The following is a 7,268-nucleotide window of genomic DNA, read 5'->3' as shown; positions in this document are numbered from 1 at the left end:
CTCAGAGTCCGTTCTGGCCCAGGCCCTGCTCCTCCCAGGGTCCAGGCACGGCAAGGAGGGAAGGATCCTGGGTTTGGTTAGAGGAAGGGGTGTGCCAGGTGCTGAGGGTCAGCCCCTGACATGATGCCCTCCCTAGTTCCCCCCAAACACCCTTGCCCTCGGGTACTAGAGGGGAGGGGGAACCAAGAGGGAAGAGGCTAATTCTGTCTGTGGGGGAGCGAGGGGGTGGCTGAGGCAGTGGGAGGGGGTGTGGTGGGAAGGCAGCTGGTGGGAGAAGCTGGGTGTGGACAGAACCCTCACCAGCACCTCTCAAGGGGCAGCCCCTCCATTACGGCTCAGACAGCCATGCCTTCCCCCGGAGAACTGCAGCCCCAGTGCAGGGCAGCCCCAGGCTGGTCTCGAAGACCCCAGCAGAATTCTAATTTCCCATTTATCTCTGCAGCTTCTCCAGCGATGTTAAAGGGGAATGCTCCACAGTTGTCTCCCAGGTTAATTGGATCTGGGCTCCTCTCTCTCTCCTGGGCAAGGTAGGTGGGGGGCGGGGCGGGAAGGATGGGCTGAGGCAGCCCTGATGGGGGAGGAGATGCTGGGGACCTGGGCTGGGCTGGGCTCCGTGTTGGTGGCTGTGGTCTTGGAGTCCAGACCCCTGGTCACAGTGACTGCCATGTGCCTCCAGCAAGCCTCTGCCCTGCTCTGGATGCCCACATTCCCTCATCTGCCGTGATGACGATGACAGCAACAACACACCCATTGCTCACCCAGCCTTTCCCAGGCACCAGGCACTCTTCTCAGTGTGACACATGCCAGCTCTCCTCTAGTCCCCCAGCAGCCCAGCGCGGTAAGGATTATGTCCCACTGTCCCGACGAGTGGACTGAGGCACAGCGGCATCAGTAACCTGCCCACAGTCTAGACAGTGCCCACCATGAATCTTTCAAAGTGCCCGGAGTCCCAATTTTTAAATCCTAGTTATACCCTTATAGACCTGGGTTGGGTGTGGAGAGCTCTCTGTGCCCATTTTTCAAACAGGGACACCGAGGCCCGGTCCACAGCTACTTGAAGTTTTAGTAGGATGTTCCTCCCACGGAGGCTCCCTGCCATTCCCTCCCACCTCAGGGCCCAGGGTAGCAGGCTGGGTTTTCAGATGGTGCATTTGGTGCCAGGATCTGAGGTAGGACAGGGGTCTACACTCCCAACACCTGCCTCTCCTCCATCAGCCGGGCCACTCTCCTTGCCTCAGGCCTCACCCCAGCATCCTCTAGGCCTGCTGGGGCTCCTTGCCCCACATATGCTGAGCTGGAGGGAGGGCCTCACTTCCTGAGCACAAACCCATCCCCAGAGGACCCCCAGATGCAAAGCCCATGCCTCTGCAGATCCAGAGTGGAAAGACAGAGAGGAGAGAGAGCCGACCTCCACTGGAGCCTGTTCCCTAGCGACCCTAGAACCAGGCCCATTTTACAGACAAAGAAACTGAGGCTCCTATGCAGAGCTTAGTATAAGGTCTCACGGTGGGGACCTGGTTGAGCTGGGATTCAAACCCAGGTTTGTCTGATTCCATAAGCCTGAGCTCTTAACATTGTGCTCTCCTGTGCCAGAGGGAAGTCAGGACTTGGAAGTTCCAGCGATGGAGGCCCTGGACCACGGCCCCAAGGACGTGGCGACAGTGGGAGGAGTTCCGGGCTGGAAACCGGGGGACCTGGATTTAAATCTCTACTCGGCCCCAAACTGGCTGTGTGATACTTTATTTCTCTGAGATCAAAGGCAATGGAGATAATAATAGTACCTACCTGAGGGGTGGTTGTACGGAATATCACAGGAACTGTAAACAAAGCACTTATCACGTGCCTGACACATAGTAGGTGTTCAGTCCAGGCTGGTCATCGTTTCCCTGGACAAAGTCCACACCAGCCTCCCAAGACTGCGGAAGCAGCACATGGGAAAGCACCGCGTGCAACGCCCTCTCCTTTCAGATGGAGAAACTGAGGCCCGGGGTTGCAACGAGTGAGTGGCAGGGCCAGGACGCAGCCCGGGTCTCCCAGCAGCCTCGCTGCCCGGCCGGGTGATGGTCCTCCTTCCAGTCTCCTTTCGCCCCGTGCGTCCCCATCTGTCTGGCGGGGCGTCACTCACTCCCCTAGGAGGCCAGCTGGATGGCTGACCCTGGCAGTCCTTTCTCGCCCAGCTGCTGGCAGGAACCAGCCTGGATAAATGCAAAGAGGCCCCCTCTGGAGGCTGCTCCTGCCGTGTCCCCCCTGTCCTAATGTTAATTTTGCCAGGGCCTTGATAAATCTTCCTGTCGCCTCCATCCGCCCGAGACATAGATCTCATCTTATAGAGAGGTGACACTTCTGCCCTTTGGGACCAGCTATCAATTTCAGGCGGTGACCGGAGTGGAGAGCAATGAAGAACCAGGCTGGCCCTTTAACCCCTTCTGCCGCCTGAGCCTTCCCTCCCCCCAGGGGAGCAGCCCTCTAGAGCAGCCATCACCTGTCCTTCAGAAGAGGTGCGGACCCAGCCCTGGCTCTCAGCATCGCCGCGCACACCTTCCCGCCTGCCAGCCGGCACTTCCTCACCCGAGGCTTGCCCAGGCTTCCAGAGCCGCCCGCTGCCCGCTGCCCGCTGCCCGGCCGGAAGAGCCACGGAATACTGTCCAGGGAGCAACTCCTACCTGCTGACCTTTGGGGGTGGACACCCTGAGCTGTGAGCTCTTCACCGGCTCCCAGAATTCCCCAGTGGAGTTAGGCTCCAGTTGTTAAGGGGCTCGATCATGCGCCCCTCGTTGGCTGTCTTTCTGCCCCATCACTCCCCGCCTGACTGCTGGTGCTTCCTCGGAGCACCTCCCAGATCAGCGATTTGCCCTGGAGCCCTTTTCTGTGGGTCGCGTCTGCAGGAACCCGCGCGAAGACACTCACAGAACACTCTCTAGCAGCTCGTGATGGGATGCACTCCAGTCAGCAATGCAGGTGCAGCAAGCGGTTTGGCGTGTGTGTTTCTTGCTCCTGGGTCAGTTTTCATTCAAGCTGGAACACATCTCTGGGAGGCCTTGTCCCAGTTGTACCAATGAGGAAACAGATTCTCAGAGAGGTGAAGTGACTTGCCCAAGGTCACACAGCCAGCAAACAAGAGTCACTTTTCAAACTCAGGCAGCACACCATCTCATTCCCTGGACTCTCCCTCCTGGGGAGAGACATGACCTGGAGGCAGGGTTCGCCTGCAGGTGTGATCATCAGCTCAGTAGATCACCCCTGGAGTCTTCCTACTGGGCAGCCTTCTGCAAGGTGCTAAGGACACCACCATGAAAAGCTGCAGTTCCTGATCTCTAAGGGCTGAGATCGGGTGGGGGAGATGGATGCATGAGAGACAGTATGGCTGGGACCCCTCCCAGAATGCACTGCAGCATCTTTCTTACACTACTCTCTTCTTAGAGTCTTGGGAGCTTTGTGCTGGGAGGCATCTGAGAGACTGTCTATTTCAACACCCTTATTTTATAGACGAGGCAATTGAAGCCCCGAAGAGATGGGGACTCCCTGGAGATCAGACTCCAGGCCAGGCTCTTGTCTTGGAATTCTGCTGAGCATCGTCCACCATGCCCCCTAAGCTGTGCTTTGGTCTTGCCCTGCAACTTCCCAAGACAGCCAGACGCCCCATCAGGCTCGTAAGCAATTCTCAAAACCCAGAAGCCTCCAAGTTAAAAAAAAAAAAAAGGAACAGATTTTACCACATAAAATGTTTAAATTTTTGTACAACCTGAGGGGGGAACAAAGGTACAGACTTATGAGAAAATATTGGCATATAGCAGATAAAGGGTTAATAGCCTTAACATACAAAGAGCTTTTACCAATCAATAAGGGAAAGACAAACATTCAAAAGTGGACAAAAGAGATGAGCAGGAGATGCCAATCTAAGGAGATCTAAGGAGTTGATGCCAGAGCTTTGAACCTCTGCGGCTCCGGAGGGTGGCAAAACTGTTACTACTTGTTAAATAAATGCTTATTCATTATTAAAAGATCCATTTGTGGTGTGGGTCGCACATTACTGCTTGTTAAACCTGTTAAAGTGCTGGAAATCCTCCCAGATGCTTTATTTACAGTTACAATAGCAGAAGAAGGTGGCCAAATGCCAGAGCCACGGCCCCATGGTGGGACCCACTTCCTGCCCATCCCCCAGCCCTGTGCCTCTGGTCCCTGAGTCCCACGCAAGTGACCTTAAAACCAAATTGCCTCTGCAGCTCAGATGGGGCAGACCAAGGAGGAGCATGGCAGGAAGGGCTAGGCTGGGAGCCTGGCCCTGCCCTTGGCTGGCTGTGTGATCTCTGCCAATGCTGGGGGTGAGGGGTGGGGGTGAGTGGCAGCGGGAGATTTGGCACCTACCATCTTCGCTGCCCCACCCCTATTTGGAAGGGCAGCTGCTGACCTCATTAACTGGAACTCAATTAAGGAGGCCTTTAAAGTGACTCAGGACAAAGATCCCACTTTACAGATGGAAAGCCAGAGGCCCAGAGAGGAGCAGGGATGCCACCCAGCCCTGTCAGGACTAGAACCCAGGTCTCTGCACTCCTCCTTTTTCTCCCTGAAAGAGAAGCAGAGGCCAGGACAGCTGGGGTCCTGTGTTTCAGGAGTTCTCTGCCCCGGCGTCCTCACGTCCCAGTCTCCCTCTCCTCCTCCTTGATTCCCTGGAGGTCCCTCCCCTCAGGGCAGTCTCACCTCGCAGGAGGCGAGTCTGTCCAGCCAGCAGTGTCTCCCAGCCAGCTGGACCCCCTTCGTCTCTGCTCTGAAGACAGCCCGGCCCTGAGTGAGCAGCTGGACGCTCTCCACTCCTGCCTGATCTCTCAGCCACTCGGCCCTTCGGCTGCAGCATTGCCCTCTTCAGGCAGTGCCCGGAGGGGCACCTAAGTACTACTGAACACCTGCTCTATTTCACCAGGTGCTTTATATCCTTTATCTTTTTTTAAGAAAAAATGTGTTTATTGATTTCGGAGAGGAAGGGAGAGGGAGAGAGGGATAGAAACATCAATGATAAGAGAGAACCGTTGATCGGCTGCCTCCTGCACACCCCACACATGGGATTGAGCCCGCAATCTGGGCATGTGCATAGGTGGACGCTCAGCTACTGAGTCACATTGGTTGGGCTACATCCTTTATTTTAATGACTCCTCTTCTATGGCTCTGAGCTGGAGCCTGTGTGCCAGGTGCTGGCAGTGAGCAGGTCAGGGTTTGGGCCAGCTTCCGCCACTTCCTGTGTGACTCCAGGCAAGCCATGGAACCTCTCTGAGTGTTTTGGTAAATGGGGGTGTTGTGAGCAAGCAATTACTAATAAATGAAAAGTATTAGCACAGGACCTAGGACATGGGGAGGTCAATCAAGAGTCACTGCTATTTAACTTTTTTTAAGAGCGGACTGCTATTATTATCTGAAAAGTGGGCTTAATCATATCTACCTGAGGGTTCTTGCCGGGAGGCAATGACACAATGTGCCTGAAGCATTTGGCAAAATACCCTGGGCGAGACCAAACATGGCAGCCGTGACCCGGTTCATTGGTGGACAAGGGGCCCACCCTGGTGGCTCCCAATCTCACCAGGGAGTGACCACCTACTAAGATCCCACCTGGGGTGTGGCCCAAGCTGGGGACCTGGCGACGGCAGCATCCAGAATGGGTGGGAACGGGAGCCCTGGAAGACACACATGATCGATACTAAGCCAATCTCTTACAAGATTACCCGGCCTCTGGTATCCAGTCATAAAGAAAACCACTCAGCACGCTAGGGAGATGTGAAAAATGCCATGGATTACAGTTTGGGATGTTCCGAGTGAGAGTAAGTGAGTCCGGGATTGTTTCCTGCAGTAAATAATTCATCCACTTTAAATTTCGTTTTTTCTTGCCAACGCCCTCCCTCCCTCCTCTGTCTCTCTGTCTCTCTGGGCAGCTCCCTCTCAAGCTTGCTCTCTCTGAGGCTCCCACCCCTACTTCTGTCCAGGGCACCCCCGCAGCCAGCAAGGAGCTCATAATGCAAACGTTTTGAGTCTGTTAATGACACTAATCGTCTTTCCCAGCTAATTAGTAACGCTGCCAAGAAACACGCCTTTGTTACCAAGGCCAAGGACCACCCAGGCAGGAGAGAGCCCAGTGGGGGCAGCCGTGGAAGAGCTGTAGCTATGCTGGGGAGTCGGCAGGAGCCGGGCGTGGCTGTGGCACCAAGAAGGGTCTGCCTGCTGGACTGAGAGTGGTCTGGCCAGGGACAGCTCCTCCCATGGAGGACTCTGTCCTCTGCCCCATCTGCTACATCGTTCAGGGGTGCTGGGACCAGGCCAGGAGGCAGGGGAAGAGCTCTGGCTAGTGGTGGCCCCTTTGCCACCACCACAGGCACTGCAGGACCCCAGTGAAAATCCTGGACCAAGTGTGCTCTAGAGTCAATTCTGAGACCAGGGCTGAGAAGCGGCTGATGGTAGGCACCGATGTAGAATCTCTTAGTGCATGGGCTCTGGGTCTCTGGCAGATGGCCACTCAACAGGCTGGTCCTGGGAGGTACTGGGCTCCCAAAGACACATCAGATGCTGCCCTGATGTCCAGGCGCTCATAGCTTGGTATGGGAAATGGATACTAACAGCCAGCATTTATTGAGCATTTGCTATGTGCCAGGCACTGTGCTGAGAACTTATGTGCATTCATTGGTTCCAGTAAACCCATGAGATGTGTACTTTTTTGGGTTGAATTTTTAGTTTTTGGTAGGTACTCTTTTTATCCCCATTTTACAGGTGAGAAACCTGAGGTACAGAAAAAAACAAGTAATTTGTCCACGGTCACAATAAGACAGAACCAGGCTGTGAACTCAGGGGATCCGAAGCCCACATGACCACGAAACCTCTAACAGAGAAGTAAAAAGATAGTTTTAATTCTGTGTGAGCCATGTTGGAATAGGGTACTTTCGGGAACCCAGAGAAAGCATGTCATGTGGTCTTGGGTGATCATCGAAGGCTTCCAGGAGGAGGTGGGCTTGGAGGGAGCCTTGAAGGGTGCATAGGAGTTAGCTAAGGGAAGAAGGAGGTAGAAAGGAATTCCAAAAGGGTAGGTCATTGTGAGCAAAGTACCGAGGTAAGAAAGGGCAGAATTCAAGGGCTAGCGGTGATTGAGGGTAAGAGGAACCATGAGAGACCAAGCTGGGGAGACCGCAAGGACTGGATGTTATGTGGGGGGCATGGGAGCCATGCAAGAGGGCAGCAGAGACGACCTGACTGTAGGAAGCCTCCCGACTCCCCACCCCCCACCCCCCATCCCA

At 55.0% G+C, this 7,268-nt stretch overlaps 1 long non-coding RNA gene across 1 annotated transcript in view; it reads left to right on the top strand.

The window, feature by feature from the left end:
* Positions 1 to 505, top strand: part of LOC102262151 — a 13,603-nt gene extending 13,098 nt beyond the window's left edge. Inside the window, exon 3 of the long non-coding RNA XR_001361286.1 lies at positions 443 to 505. This is a non-coding gene — a long non-coding RNA (uncharacterized LOC102262151). The remainder of the gene's footprint in view (positions 1 to 442) is intronic.
* Positions 506 to 7,268: the final 6,763 nt, after the last annotated feature.

Source organism: Myotis brandtii, unplaced genomic scaffold, assembly GCF_000412655.1.
Source record: "Myotis brandtii unplaced genomic scaffold, ASM41265v1 scaffold161, whole genome shotgun sequence".
NCBI classification, from domain to species: domain Eukaryota; kingdom Metazoa; phylum Chordata; class Mammalia; order Chiroptera; family Vespertilionidae; genus Myotis; species Myotis brandtii.
Note: the sequence above shows the minus strand (reverse complement) of the source record. Positions and strands in the feature narration are given on the sequence as shown.